General features: G+C 40.4%; 1 long non-coding RNA gene across 16 annotated transcripts in view; it reads right to left on the bottom strand.

Moving 5' to 3' along the window:
• LOC107320482 (uncharacterized) overlaps positions 1-16,683 on the bottom strand; it is a 102,691-nt gene that overhangs the window by 15,682 nt on the left and 70,326 nt on the right. For 5 of the 16 annotated variants that reach the window (XR_014935457.1, XR_014935459.1, XR_014935458.1 and 2 more), the window contains 2 exons: positions 7,997-8,210; positions 2,290-2,454 (listed from right to left, as the gene is read on the bottom strand). The exons of 4 other annotated variants lie outside the window; for them this stretch is intronic. This is a non-coding gene — a long non-coding RNA (uncharacterized LOC107320482). Of the gene's footprint in view, positions 1-2,289; positions 2,455-7,612; positions 7,726-7,996; positions 8,211-16,683 lie in introns of those variants that run through there. 7 more of the 16 variants (XR_014935460.1, XR_014935461.1, XR_014935463.1 and 4 more) reach the window with 2 other exon arrangements.

Below are 16,683 nucleotides of genomic sequence, written 5' to 3'. Positions count from 1 at the left end.
ATTTTCAAGGAGGAAAGTAGTGTGGTTAAGCCGTGCTGCAGCCCTGCAGCTGATGGGACAAGCTGGGGCAGCTGCTTCTCCATTGCTGCTGGAGATTTTAATTATCCAACTACTTCCAGGGATCCAACTTGAAAAAAAAAAAAAAAGTGTTCTAACTAGTAAATAATTGCAGTTATCATTGCATCAGTTTAGTTTAAAGAGCTGACAAACCTCTCTAAACTCAACGCACAATTAGTCATTAGGGTCTAGTTTTTCAGCACTGTTAAGCAATTTGTAACCCATTGCTTTTAATAGGGTTATGCATTACTTAACCGACACAGATGTCTTGAAAACCGAAACCGCTGGTTATGAAGCAGCAACCTTGTTCGTGAGCTGCCAAGATAGTCAAATCATCTCTAAAACCAGTGTTTAATGGCCAGCCGATGAATAATCAATGTCTCACTTTTCATCCGAGTGTGAAAATGAGAATAATCTAATACATCGCCCCTCTGGTAAAACGCGAGGCCCTGGGTTCCGTTTCTATTCAGGGCTGATTTATAACCCAATGGAAACCTGATGTAAACATATGATCAATGAGCCCCATCATTGCTGATAATAACCCCCAACCGGCCCACTCCCTCATCTCAAAAGCCATCCCTTTAGGCTATTAGTTTCGTCCAGCTAATCCTCTCTACTATTTCTGCCTGCTGCTTTTACCTCGGCCATCCGTTCAGTCCGGCAGACTCAGAAGTAATTTTATACGCAGCAGAGAGCGGGTGGAATTGATTTTTCACTCAGTGCTCGGTTCCCATCTGAATAATTATCAATTTTACTGCCTCATAAAGGGAAGAGTCAAAATTTCAAATCAATTCAAAAGAGCTTCTGAGACTACAGAAACTGTGCACGAGAATAAAGGTCAAAGTTGTCAGTGACCTCGGGAGATGATGTCAGATATGAGTACACTGAGCAGTTGACATCAGAGGCACTCAATATGATATGACTAGTGCTAATGCAAATCATATTTATGCTGACTACTGGAGACCGGCCATTAATATTTAAAAGAGCTTGTGAAAGCCTGCATTCAAAATAAATATAACGTATTCCACAGAATCTGAAGTTAATAAAGACAGATCACCGCCTGGTCACATGCTGTAAAGTGAAAGATTACTGCGCATTAACAGACAAGGTAGTGCATTAAGATGGCCACAAATGCAGACAAGCCCAGAGCCTGGGCTGCTGTTCTGGTCCTAGAAGCTGGAATCGTGGCATGTACGGGGCTGAGTAATTTGACATATCCAAATGCTGACTTCATCGCTAGCTCTTATGACACCCCTATTCAGCAAGTAAAACACGAGCCTGTGTAAGACAACGAGGGAATCACCATATTTCGATAATTATGTCAATAATAAACATAATTAATATTCTCCCAACACGCAACATGATGCCAAGGATGAACTAGTTACTTCTCACATTCAACCAAGACCAGAAAACAAATGCAACAAGAAGCACATGAGGATGGTGACTGCTTCTATCAAAATGACAGTATATCTATTAGGGCAACACAAAGATGACCACAGACATCTGCATTTTGTTAATAACTTCTATATTGGCTAAAAGCCTCCAGACCTGTGAAACACGGCTCCTGAAACAGCAGCTTTGTGACTGCACGAGGAATCCACTGAGTCTGGTAAATGCACACCTTCCAAGAGCTGAACGTGATTTCAAGGGAACATAGCATGGAGCAAATGGGGAGATACACAGCTAAGAACATCCCCACCTTCCCTTAATGCACTCAGGCTATGGCAAACTGGACTGGGGTGGGAAGGGGAAATCTTTCTTGAGCGCTGCAGCAATTGCTTCCATTCCACAAGTGTGGGATTCAATTTCTATTGTATTCACCTTTAACTGAAAAATCCATGACTCACCTACTGCGAAATAAAACATTTCATTACGGAAGCTTGTGGCTGAATTCTCCTACGACACTGATCAGAGAACTTTTCTTACCACTTTTTTAAAGCAGAAATGCAATGATTACCTTAACACGCCTCACTTGAGGAACAAAAACGGAACACAAAGTTTGAAGATACTGTACAGCCAAGCATTGATGCATTCCAGTATGACAGGAAATATCTTCAGCCTTTGGTTGTCATGAGAACACAGCTGAAGCTGCCCTGGGTTGCATGCCAGCCTAGGGAGATTTGTTCTGCTACTGAATCGCCAACGCTATTCCGGTATGCAGTAACAGAGGGCTCAGAAATCAGGAATATTCCAAAATGTGATAATATCCCATAGAAAAATCCAATAATTCACCTGCTATAGCACTTCCAGGTGATGCTGCATGAAATTATTCAACCCTTGTCCATCCTGTGAAGTCGCTGTGCCTCAGAGCCTTCTCACCCTCTTTAGCTGGGTGCTTGAAGAGGTACGGGACAATGTAGTCTAAACTGGCACAACAGCTGGAAGAGATGACTGTACCTGTGTAAAAAATGAAATGGTTTTGACTTTTTTTTCCCATGAAATAACAAATAATTACATTTTCTAGTACTCAGAGAGCTCAAATTTCAAAATCTATTTGACTTTAGCCTAAATGACACGCCATCATGCCTGGTTTTGGTGTATGAGATCAGTTTTGAACATTACTTTTAACAATACACAGTATGAAACTTAGGCCATGTTGAACATTTCAGGCTTCTGAAACCTAACATTCTGTTTTGACCCACTAACTGAAGAAGTGAGGTTCAATCAGTAGAGCTGCTCCCTGGCTTTCTCCTGAGCAGCACATTGAAGGTCAGGTTGGAAAGAAGAAGCAGAGGCCACAGCACATAGTGACAGGGTGACCACAGAGCAGCCAAGCAGTCACTGCAATTAACAATTAGCAATTCAAGGAGATTAAAACTGCTTCCACCTGGCTTTCAACAACACCTCTGCAGTGACTAACCAACAGTTCAAAACTGTCCCTAACACAGAAAGCCACGACAGCAAGGACACTGCTGAAAAGCAGAAGCAAAAGCCACTTCATACCATTACTCAACATTCCTATAAGTAAGGAAGATTAAGTGCATAAACCTATTTGCAGAGTAAATATGTCCGCCTGATTTATGTAAGTTATTTCGTTGCTAGGTGTTGCCCGCTGTGGTGCTGCTGTGAAAGGGGATTCTGTTTGCTTTTGTGCCTCAGCATGGTGATAGCAGTGTGCTGGTCCTCCTTTCTCAAGTGCTCTCCTGGTCTTCCTCCTGATGATAGAGGTGAGCCCTTTCCTCCTTCCCAGCTGCTGTCTCCTACTGGCTTGACACCTGAGGTGCTCCTTGGCCCCAAACCAATGGCTGTGACTTCCCCATAGCTGAAGCTCCCTGTGTGCATGCAATGCTTTAATATGCTGGGTGCAAGGTTTAGCCAGAGCTGACAACCCTACAACTGCAAATATCAAACCCAAGAGAGTGGAGCATTTAGGCCCCCATCCAGCTCCTACTGACTTCAGCTAGAACTTGTCCAGGCCTTTTATAGTTCATAACATTTATTTTAGATGGGCCACTGGAGTAAGAGATGTGTGGGGGTTGCAAAAGGAATTAAACTGTTAAAATGCTCATTCTGAGGGAAAAGGGATTAGAAGGATCCAATTAAATGTACCTTGAATTCTTTAAATTACGCTAATTTGGAGGCCTGCCAGCCTTGCAGTGTTCATTTAAACGCGTCCCTCTGGACACCCAAGTATTTTGATCTGTGCTTGCTTAACTCCTTAAGCTCTGTGCTGGCACTGTTAACTCTTTGCCAATTGCTGAAGTAAATGCTGAAGAAACATTTGCTGGCAAAGAAGCTACAAAAGGTCTCCTAAGACTTGATCCTCCAAAAGCTACTGGCTGACTTAGCAGCAGGAGCTTCAAACTGTCAAACAGATCACAGAAACAAGCTTCAAAGACTCCATTGGTCTCCATTGGCCCAGTGGGTTTACTAGGACCAAATTCAACAGGGCAGGATCTGAAGAAACATCACCCATACGAAGCCAAGTTCAGAGTTATTGGGTCTTGCCAAAGTAAAGACTGGAACCTGGCACTCGTTGTGTTCTGAACTAGAACGGTCCTGCATATAAACTAGAAACGCAATTCATGGTGGAATTGAATCACCATCAATAACAACAAGTGAGAGACTTGAAAATACATATTTCATAGGAGGGCTCTGCTGTATTTCTAAACCAGTGCTTAACTCTATTTCTTTTTAAATTGAATAATACAAAGTAAATCACTATCATCAGTTTACAAAACAGCAGTAGTTCTAAACATGCTGATACTGTACAAGCAGATATTTTACATTCGACAGTAAGTGATTTTAGCTGGACAGCAGACAGGTCTATGCTATCATTTGCTCATGAGAATCTGATATGAGTGTTAAGAGCTACTTAAATTTGCCCATAACTATATATCAAATATGCTTCCCTATGCTCATTTTTCCTTTTGATTGCAAGGATATAAGAGACAGGGAGCGTCAAGCAAACTCCCTTGAATGACTCTTCTGGGCATGTGGAACCTTGTGCTGGAGCAGAAGAGCGCTCTCACTAAATCTTAGTGAGACAAGCAAGGCAACCAAATAAATAGAACAAACAAGAGCAACGAGGAGCTACGAATTCTGGGTGATGGTCAGAAGAAATAATGGAGAAGACATAATAAGGATAGAATAATAAAAGACACTGAGGTAAAAGCTTGGGATAATCAGGAAAAAATGCAGTCAAACCACATGTCTCATTTCTAGTCAACTCAGATCTACTGTCTGTGAACTAATGGTTTGGACTGGGAAGCAAGCAGGCCGTGGTTACAGCACATGGCTACAGCCAGAACCAGCCCCACGTGTGCAGCTGGGTTCCAGCAGCAGTTCAGCAGCCATGGTAGACAAAACCAAGTGAGAGTTAATCTGCTGATAGGCAGGTGCCTGTGCTGGGGAGGAAACAGGGATGACAACTCTGGTGCCAGTCACCACCACATTAACCTGGCTCCTGTAGTTCCTTCTTTGCCAGCATGTATTCATTTGACATTATCAGTGCTGATTTCACATGCATTTCTTTCCTTTAATTATCTCCATGCTTTTGCATTCTGCGTGCAATTCCAATTATCCATTAGCTCAAGTAAGTGGAAGTAGAGTTTGTCTGTTAGAATCAGTTATATTATTTAGGAAAAGGCAAACAAGGAAACCAAGCAACTTTTGGTGTTAGTAATAACAACCACAGCATGCTGAAGGGGAATTATTTCTGAACAGTTTAATGACATTACTGAATCTCTGCAAATTAGAAGATTTTGTCTTGCTTTTCACATAAAGGTAAAGAGAAGGAGCTAAGTGATGTTTTCCCTGTCCATCAATTGCTTACAGTTCAATACTGGCATTATTTGCCTTTGAGACTAAACCTAGAAAGTAAATGGATTTAGCAATTTAACATCTAAATTAGGCAGCAAGACAGAAAAGATGTTTTGTGTTTTTTTTTTTCCTCAATGAATAGCACACTCCACTATTAATCATACAAGAATTAGAAAAAAGCTTTGCAGAGATTAGTGACAGTATGCCAGGAGGACTGCATTAAAAGGCTCCGATCCACTGAGTCAGCTGTGAAAAAGCCAGGTAAACACTTTAGAAGAGAACTATTGGAGTGTTTATCCTTGCAATAAAAGCTTAGATGAGGGCTTCCATTACAGCTGATTTACAGCTAGGGCCCTCCAAAGGAATACATATTCCTTCACAGTATTTATGAAGTGTGGAATCAAGCAAGGTATTTACTCAGAAACAAAATGAACACTCCTCAGAAATAAGGATTTGGGGAATGTTTATCCTACAGTTGACAGCAATGAGAATCTCAAAGCTTTCACATATGTAAAGGGAATAGAATAAAAGGCAGATATGCTTTTTTTTTCCTGCTGTCAAACAGAAGAGATCTCCCAGTGTTTGACTTTTAAAACAAAAAGGCAGCTATTTTGTTTTTATAAACATTTCTGAGAATGACTTATGTGTTCTAATCAGCTTAGCATACAGTTACCTCTCTGATGATTTATAGCCCAGAGCCCTACTATTCTGACAATGTTCTTCTGCCACTGATGTAAGAGGCAATGCTTGGATAGACTTACTTGCCTATTTGCTAAGGGCAGGAAGGATGCATGTGATCAACCAATGCCTAAGAAATAAACTTGCATTTCATGGTCTGACAAGTAGAAACGCCCCAAACACCACAATTTTAGAAGGGATAAAAGATTTAGAAGAACTTTGAGATGACACCAAAATGTTAAGAACTACAAACTCACCGAAGAGAGTCCACCTGGACGTGGCACTGTGAGAGAGTGGGAAAATCATGCACTACTTAAGTAAGTAAAACCTCCGGAATAAAAATGAAGAATTGAATGGTCTACATCAGTACCATTTTTTGAAACATTCAGAGTTAAGAAACATGGTTCAAGGAGAAAAGAGCACACTGGCTAAGCAACGTATAGTTTACAAAAGGTGAGTTAAACTTTGATACTCTGATAGGTTTTTTTTTTCCAGCAAAGAAAACATTCCTACAAGTCATTCCTCATGACTCAACTCCTAGATACCTAAAGCACAAAACTTTACAACCACAACTGAAAACAGACACTTTTCTTCCTCCTCCTGTCTGCCCCGAGAGGGAGATCAATGCTCTTTGAGAGGAGAAAGTAAACGTAACCGAAGCTTATAGAGATTTTAAATTTTCTTCTCTCTCTTTTACATGAATTCAAATTGGATTTCAAAGAGACGGTTAAAGTCAACTTGGTATGGTAGTGAATTATTAAAATGAATATATCCAATACCTCAGATGCGGTGAGGGGTAATAACGGGGATGAGGAACACGGCGTGCTAAACTGGTAGTTGTCCATCAAACAAACACCGAGTACAACACATCCATTTGCAAACAATCAACAGGCAGCCTCACAGCAGAACCAGCCTATAGGCATAAACTGCTGTACCATCATTACAGGTGACAAAGCACTCAAAATATCTGGGAGAAGATGGATTTCAGCATTATATAATAAAGTGACCTGAATACTACTTTACTGCTGTTGCTTAGCTATTCACTACCCATTTTCTTCCTAAGAGTGGTTTCCCTCTTGCAGCAAAAACTGCTGAATGTGTTTAACATAGCAAATGCTTTGTGAGTCTCAGTACATTCATGCATTCCTGTGGGGCTTGACTGACACTTGGCAGTAATGAGAAATGTTCGCTATTATGGAGCAACATCTATACACACTAATGTTCCACATTTCTATTTTTTCCCTTAATAACCACCCTAATCAATACATACTACTGTTGGGTTTTAAAGAGTTTCTCAGTCAAACACCATACAAATGCATGGTATTCTCAGGTCATCAGGACACAACTAGGGATTTTTTCTTCTCCCAAATGCCCAGTCTTCTCTTCCATATTCCAAATGAATTTAAGCTATCAAAAGAGAAAACCCACCAAAACCTTGAATATTTTGTGCTTAAGTGAGTTCCTGTAACAGGCTCTGCAAAGGCAAAAGCACCTGCCTGTTTGGTGGAATTAGCAAGCTTACTCTTAAGGACCTGCGTTGAGGACTTGTATTTTTGGATGGCCAGGAATGTGCAAGATGTGCACTTCACTGTATACAACTAACACAACTGCTCACTGAGAGAAGCTCTTCCAGTTCTATAGATCATCTTCTTGCGATAGGCACAAATCTGGATATTAACCATCTCTAACTATTCAAAATTTGTCTCTTCCAGCAAGAAAATGACAGTTCTGAACAAAAACATGGAAAAAAACAAAGTTTAGCATTTTTCTTTTTTTCCCCAGAAAAGCTTAAAGAAAATCCTGGTAAAGCTCCCCTTTTACACAGCAGTTATATCACCCTTTTATTATAGATGTCTCAATGTAAATAAATCCAAGTAATCAAACTGAAAAATGCATGTGAGCTGTTCTAGATCCCTCTGTCTCATTATAACAATATAAAGCCTGTGGTGCTGTTATTTCATATTTCACCTAAAGACTCCCAGGATGAGTAATTGCTTACTAGCAGGTCACAGTGGGATACTGAAAAGCAGCATTTCAACAAAGGCCTGAAGTACGTTGTCAAAGTGGTTGTCCCCACAACACGTCAAAGCTGATATAATTTCCACATAAGGCAGATTTGAGTGCGGAGTAACAGATGGAAATGGAAATGCCCCTGAGTTTCAGCAGATAAACCTGATCTTCTGACAAAGCCCCAAGAGAGAGGATCTGATCACCTGTTTTCATAAAAAGAAAGAAAGAAGCTTATGTAAGTAGCTGCAAATTTACAATATCTTGATGGCACCATCTAAGCCCATATTTTGTCTTTATTTTCATTACTATTCCAAAGGAAGAACTGTTTCTGCATTTACAGTAGAAGATCTGTTCAGTAAGCATGAGTCGAACTTAAAAGTCACCAGGGAATTAATGTGCAAAAATTGAAATATACGCTGTGGAACTCCTGCCACTGATTTACGCTCAGACCGTGACTGAGTCTATCAGCATGAACTCTTCATCTCAACAGAGCTGCAACACACGGTTTTATAGTTGCTCACGCTGCAGCAAAGCCTGGTTTTGATCCATTATCATGACGGTCTCTTGGGATGGCTGCTGATGTATACACACACTAAATATATCCCTCAGAAAACAAATATGTCCATTACAAAAGCCTCTATTTTACCAGTCACAGATGGGAATGACTTTTTAATTAAAATCCATGTTTAAAATGTAAAAATAACAGCTAACTGTAAATATTTGCTGTTGTTACTACCAGGCAGTCGTGGCTTTTGGATCCACCAAGCAGCAGTGCAGCAGATCCCACTGCAATGCCCCGTGCAAATCTGATTATTCACAGGCATTCGTCACCAAGTTTTTTAAAGGCTCTTGTCATAACGTCATTCTTATTTTCACAGCACCCCTGTGTTAAGTTTGTCTTCATGAGAAAAGTGCATTTAAAAAAGTAATAAATGAAATGGAGCTAAAACAGTTGGATGAACATAGCAAAGATAGAGTGCTTCAGCTCTGCCATGAAGCAGCCTCACCTGGTGCTGATCACCGTAAGCTGGGCAGGTGCAAAAACTAACCTAGTCTTCACTCAGTTAGTACTCAACAAGAGTTCATTAAGGAATTCTAACCAGATGGAAAAAACACAAACTCTGGTATTTTTAAAAGACTTCCTACAAATAAAAGCACAAAGGTCTGCAGATCAGGTGCTTGATTTGCCTGCTTTCATCATTAACATGAGAACATTAGAAATTTACATCACATAATTAGCAAAATGGGGGGTGGAACCATGTATCTAAACACACAACACACTCAAGTATCACTCTTTGGTGCTATTCATGCCAACAGGGAGAAAGGCATGTGATACTGTTTAAAACATCGATGTTCTTCACCACTCTAGCAAGTACAAAGCACTTTATCCATCAGGTTGTAACGGAAGAGCAGACTTAAAAGACTGGGAGTACAATCAGGGGTTACTTTGAAGTAGTAGCCAGGGTCTGGAATGACATCACTAGGGTTATGGAAGGGAAGAGAAGAATCAACTCTTTAGCTAGCAAAGATGGTCACTCAGAATCAAAACTGAAAAGCAATTAATACCTGTGCATGAAAATGCTTTCCATATTGTAAACAACCATATAAGCACCTGAAAGCTGCAGACATGAATGTAATGCAAGAGGGGAAGAGCCTGACTGCTACTGGAGAGAAATTCATGTGAGAAATTCATGTCAAACCCAGTATACTAAGAATGACCCGCATCCTAAAGATCCTCTTCAAAAAGCTAAGCACGGTAAAAAATGAAGAATTTCCTCTACCGTACTTGGATATCTGTTTGTTGCAATAATTTTTATTTGCATATAATCAGAAATGCAATTAAAATGAAGGTCCTACAGGTGCCCTTCTAACCCAAGACATTCTACCATTCCAAAGTTCGTTCTATCTTTCTGCAATCTTTAAGGTCCTCTTGAATCCAACCCATCCTACTATTCTATGATCTTTAAGGACCTTTCCAACCCAATCCATTCTATCATTTAATGGTTCTATGATCTGCAAAGTTCCTTCCAACCCAACCCATTTTAAGATTCTGCAGTTCTTTAATCTTTATAGGCCCTTCCCATCCCAGTCAGATCATTTTTACTATTAACCCTCTTTTTGACATGACCTGGCCCAGTTACTGAGATGATTAATGAATTTCGGATTCTGCGACAGTTGATCCATGGCACCATGAAATCCTAGCTCCTTTAAGAGCTCAGAGTAATATGCAACAATAGATGGAAAGAGATGTCAATGAGGTAATTCAGTACAGTATATAGAGGTTAATTGGAAGTTGATGGGAAAATGGAATAATGAAGAAGGAATTTGAAAAAAAAACAAAAACAAAAAACAAAAACTAGGAATCCCTTAGCCTGGGAACATGAATTACAGGAGTTACACTCTAGGGCTGATCTTCTAGCATTTTTATTACTTCATAGAAAAAAAAAATAAAAAAAATAAAAAATCACAGGATGATTATAACCTTAAATCCATTTATCAGCACAATACATTCCATCTAGAAGGGCACCAACCTTACCCTAGGCAGCTCTGGCAGGGAGGAATTCAGTGCCCATCCCCTCTAATGAAAACACTGAGAGAAATTTGTGACCAGTGCAAGATTAAAAGCTGTTTTTTTTGCAAGCGGACAGAGTCCACAGAGAACTGTTCTGCGTTCATGGACTCATTTTAAAAGGGCCTAAGAGTAGGAACAGCTCATTTCAAATTAGCAGCAGAGGTGAAGAGACCTTGCGGTCCCTGTTACCAGCGCCCCCGGCCATCAGCCTACAAGTCAATCGACACCGTGCTGCAAGAGACTGGTGTTTTAGCATTAGTTATTGAAAAAAAAAACAAACAGATATGAAGTACGGCGCTATGCCTGACCAGATGAAAAACAAGAATGTTCTACACGTAACATTTAGCAGGAGTTTCAGGGGAGTATTTTCACGCACCACAGATACTACTGAACGTAAACGAATTTACTGAAGGACTTGGAATCAGGTCAAGAACAGCTCCTCGGCTACTGAGGATATGTTTACATTTATAATCCCCACAGCGGAAGACTGAAATGCAATTTCATAAACGACTGTTCAAAGAAATGATTTAAGGAAATTAAATCGCCATAAAAATGACCTTTGATGCAAGGAATTCTTAAATGGTGTTTGAAATTCACAGATCCTGTCAAAATGGAAACTGCGGAAACCAACCGGCCAACTTTCAGTGTTAGCGCTGAGGATCAAGAAGTCAAATAGAAATTAAACATGGGTCAAATTCTTAATGTGGAAGAAACAGAACAGTGCAAAACCTTAAAATACAGGCCAAGCTTCAATATTAATAATTTTTAATACAACTTTTTGCCCTGCATTTCACAGCAGTACGTTACATATGAAGTATTATATACTCCTTCAGCCTCGGAGTTGATACAGAATCATTGGAGGAGTAAAAGATGTTTGAAGATACTGGATGACACTGGTATATAGGATATAATGCCTGTGTTTGGCCAGCAGCATCTCAACACTTTGGGAAGAAGGAACTATAGGAAAAATATGTGCACATGCATAGAAGGAAGACAAAACCAGCTACAAAACATCTCGGGATGCTCCGACCAAAGATAACATCTCCGTGCCTCAGAACCCCACAGGCAATCTGCACCAGAGCTCTTTGCACAGCTCATTCCCTCACTCCCTCCTGAATGTGGGAGCATGTCAGGACAGGCAGCTTCCATTTCAGATCTCTCGCTTAATTGCTTTTACAGTAGGAGCCATAATACAGATATGATTTCCTTATGGCTGAGCTTCCGTTAGGCAGGGCATGTTCTAGAACTCAGTTCAATTCAAGCAGCATTGGTAATAATAGAACCAAATAATGTTTTAACGCGTCAAATGGATTAAGTTAAAAGAAAATACTTCAGTGAGCTTAAACAAAGGAGGTGAAAACTTACCATATTTATAGAGGGAAAAATAATATTTCTTGTCTTTTCCCCTTTCATATTGTTTATTATTCACTACTGCCCCGTAAAGATGAGTTCTGAATGTATGCCTTGCACGTGTTCAGAATGCTACAGCAGGATAGAGAAGTGGCCATATATAGAAAACAAAAGGAAAACATGAATCATAAAGATGAGAGCAAACTTCAAAAACTAATTTTTGAAGCCTCCAGAACAACAAAACATGCATAAAAACCCTCTCAAAACGGCACGAGCAGCATCAATAATGCTAAGATAAATTTGCCAAAAGAAAAAGATGATGAAATCCGAGTCGGTAATGAAGAACAATATATTATGGAAGCAGCATTGCAGAAGGGAGGACAGCAGATGATCAGCGATTGAGAACAGTGAGTGAGCCACTTGTAAGCAAATCCATTGATCAGAAATACCTGCAGTACTGCAAGAATCGGCTTAACCACAACTTGGAGGAAGAAGTGCTGCCTTATGAAGTTGCTAGCACTGAATGGATCACCGCGCTAAGTTTTGAAGTACGTGCTCTAGAAGCAATTTAAAGCTCATTAGAAATAATTGTGTCTGGCTACTGGAAAATGTGGTAAAATTTAATCCACATCCAAATGCTACCTGGGCTGTGAGAACAGGAAATTGTTTTGTGCTACTGTGGCTAACCTCATGGCTGACCCTGAGCAGTAACTGCTACAACAGCTGAAAGCTGAAGCAAAATTAAAAACTTACATCAAAGTATATCATGACAGAATGTAGATAAATAAAAACAGCATATTGAAAATATTATTTTTATGTCGGTCTTCTATAATGAAAGGCAAGAGGTGCACTAAAATGTAAAGAGGGCAGAAAACAAAAATAGATGGTCCCAAGACGTGCTGAAACATAATTCCTATATGATTGGAAGTTCAAAAACACGCAGTGAGGAGTCTTGCACATACAGAATTAAAAGTGAGATATACTGGCTACGAAGAAAGGCGGACCACATACTATTCAACCTCCTTTCAATTTTCTTCTCTCAGCTGTTCATTTTACATCACTGTATCGCTCAGTCTCGAACCATAATGGACAAGATCCTAGCAAGGATAATTGACCATCTAAGTGCCTTTCGCATCGTATGCCAGGGTTTACATCTTTGCAACATATAGCACTTGTAAAGACCTCCTAGTCAGAGCTGCCCTCAGCACGGTGTCATTACTGGATAAACCAGCAGCCCTAATCACAAAGCCAGACCTGCTATGTACAACCATGCACTTGCCGAGGTGCTGATTTTCAAAAGCACAAAGACTTCCCATTCTAAATTTTGTTCAGTGACAAATGCCAATGCTGGAAGTATTTTAATAACAGTTGACTGGGGCTTTGTTCTGCTTTTCACTCAAAAATGTCAAATGACTACATACAAGTCTAAGAGAAAAACACATGCCCGTTTTAGTCAAGATTTAAGGAGATTCCAGGATCCATACTCATATGCAGTCATGCACACCCCATCACCACAGTACTAACCTTTTCCCCCACCTCTATTTCAGTCTGGCATAGACCCTACAGAACATACACAGTAAATGGAGGCGCCAGCTCTACATAAATGGACATCATCCAACTTCGGACAGAAAGCGATGCACCAGTTTATCAGATGTTTGTTTAGAGTCATCGTTCCCATTGAAACAACAGCACAGTGTTTACACAGAAGAGAGGCATATGTAAATTTGAGATGATTCTCATCACATAAAGCAAGCTTTGCAAGGGAGCTGTGAGTTATCCATCATTGCTCTGACTCTGTGAGAGGAGCTCAGCATCCAGGGCACAGCAAGCAGGAGAGGTGAGGAGTAGTGAGCCTGGTGGTCAGGCTGGGATTGCCAAGACAAACACAGTTGGGCCTTCAAGTGACAGGAGGAACTTCACAAGGATACACGGCAGTGTATCTTGAAATACAGTGGTCAGCAAAAGCCTCTCAGAGTGTAAACCAACGACCACTTCATAAAAGATCTGCAGCAGTTTGAAATATCACTAATCTAGGTTGCTTATTGTAGGGCCCACAGCTGAGCCGTGGCGGCCGTCAGGCCAGTGCTGCCCATCTGTGCCAGCACAGAGCCAGCTGGATTATTGGAAATCACTGCTTTTAGAGGCTGCTTCAGCTGACTGCGCTGGGGGCTCTTTCATGTTCATTTTGCAGCAAGTCTAATCCTGGAATCAATGTTGACAATTGCTCAAAGAGAAAACGCGAACTTTTCCTCTAAATATCTGTAAGTATTGGAAAGATGCTGCTGTGACCCTGGCTCTGATGAGAATATGAATGTGTTTTAAAAGCAAAACGGAAAAAAATATCATATGTATATAATTACATACGCACAAATGTTGTGTAGAGGCTTTTCTCCCATCTCCATATCTTTCCTCCAATTTTAGTTAACAGGTGATTTAAAACATTTATTCTGAAGGTAATGAAGAGCCCTCCTTCTCCTGCTACTGCAATCCGTATTGAGTAAAACAACATCTTTCCAAACAGTTATGGAGGACAGGGAAGGAAACTGTGAAATAAAGCCCTTACATCATCACTTCAAGTCTGCCTATAACACAGATCTCCAAACTGATGCCACACATCCCTCACGACCTTTCACAAGAACCAGCATTTAACTAAGAGATCAACAGGAGTTTGGACCCGGCCTTCAGCATGTTCTGTGGCTCCACTGCTTCATTTACATCTTAAGTCTGCACTGTCCGGAAATTTCCTTTTAAAATGCTTGACTACATTCTAGCATGAGCCAGAAGATGCTGTCTGTTCCCCGTGCACAAGAATTACCAATCCTTTAGGAACGAGAACTTGATGAGTTTTGCGCACACACATGTTTTGCATTTGAAAGCAAAAGGTTTCTTAATAGAGTATTTTGTAGACCTGAGTTAAGACTGAAGAAGATTGAGGTCTTGTGGCTGACTAAGCAAGTATCACAGACTGGAGGTCCACTGTTAAGATAACTGGATGACCAATCCTAAGGTATCTTTTTCATAAGAGCAGAGATGATGGTAAAGGCCGACTGCAATTAAAAGAACAAAAGAAAATGTAATGACAGTGGGGTCAGGTACTGCAGGACAAGTGAGCTTGAAGCATAATCAAGAGTACATTTGCATTTCTTATATCATCAGAAGAAAATTTCCAGCCATTAAATGCAAACTAACATAAATGCATACACTCTTTCCACACCCCGCAGTTCAAAAGCAAATTATGCCTGAAGGGTTTTATACAAGTAGCCACGTAACACACACAGCTTCCAGACCTAAAATTCAGCCTGAATGCATCGAAAACATACTTGATGCACCGGTTTTCTTTCCTGAGAAATAGCAGGACATTTATGGCTATTTCTTTGTACACAAACCACAAATCTACAAAAATATAGGAATGTTCCTTTCAAAGCTACAAAGTTAGCTGGAGTCTATTACAAACAGTTGGTGTCACAGACCTGTTGCAATTGAATACCTGAGTGGGAGCAGTAAAATGAAACAACTTATTATGAACAGTTGTAACAGTGCTCTAGGGTAAAGCTGTTATGGTCCTATTATGTTTTGGAGCTGCTGGAATATAATTTGAATATATAAAATCAACCCACAGCTATCAATCAGTAGCCGAGATCAAACACCTCACGAGTATTCCTATCTTTGTTGAAATCCATTTACAGCTGCTAAAAGAGGAGTTAAAGTGATACACACAACAATGCTACATGAATACAACCCAATCTGTGAAAGAAAGGAGCTGCACTGGTGTGCCGGTAAGCTCTGCAGCTCACAAAGGACTGAGATGGGTGGTAGTACATTACAGTCCTGCTTTGTTCTCTAGAACTCAGCAGTGGCCAGGAATAGGAACGAACAGGATTTTTATATCATGAGACAGGCAAAGAATGACACAGAATGGTGCAGAGTTCCCGTAGTCCAACTAGCTTGGATAACTTTTACCCTTGCTTGTTCCTAAAATCAGCCAGCCCCCACTGGTTATTCTGCTACATAAAACTCATGGCAATCAAAAGCCAGTTCTGTGAGTGCAAATTGCAACACATGCATTCTATGAACAGTCAGACCTGAAGAAGATGGAACCACATTGTCTCCCCTGATGCAAACACTTTAGCAAAGCCAACACAAATTGTTTGGTCCCCAACCTGGAAGCACAGCAGGGTTATTGCCAAAGTCCCTGCTGTATTTGCCTATTCTTTCTGTGATACAGAACTTTAACTTCTAGTTTATGCCTAAGTGAGAACCATTTAGTACTTAAAAATTAATTTTCAACATAGATCTGAAGTTTCTGAGTAACTTTAGCAAAATCCTTACCCTTAGTATTAGTTTGTCCTGAGCTATCACTGCAAGACTTAAAACAGATCACCCCTGGCTGACCTTCTTTCGGAGGTGTGTGGGTTGTAAGACCCCTATCACAGGGACAGCAGTGGGTATTTTTTACTGCTCCAAGTCTAACTTTCTGTTTTCTGAGCCCCGACCTGCAGCCTCCCTTGCTTCAAATCACGGAATAAGGCTGAGTATTTACCAACAAACAAAACATGCCATGTATAAAACATCTGTGGATTCCACATGCTCAAAATGATAACGGCTCGCAGAGGCAAGAACAAAAAGAGCACATCTTCTCAACATCTGAGTGGCATAATGCACAATCTGATACTTTGTGACATATTTTAACTGTGTCAAAGTATATTGTATAATGGATTCTAACCTGTAAAAACTAATGTGGTACACAACTCATG

Source organism: Coturnix japonica, chromosome 18 (assembly GCF_054131305.1).
Source record: "Coturnix japonica strain WE chromosome 18, WE-NBRP24, whole genome shotgun sequence".
Lineage (NCBI taxonomy): Eukaryota > Metazoa > Chordata > Aves > Galliformes > Phasianidae > Coturnix > Coturnix japonica.
Note: the sequence above shows the minus strand (reverse complement) of the source record. Positions and strands in the feature narration are given on the sequence as shown.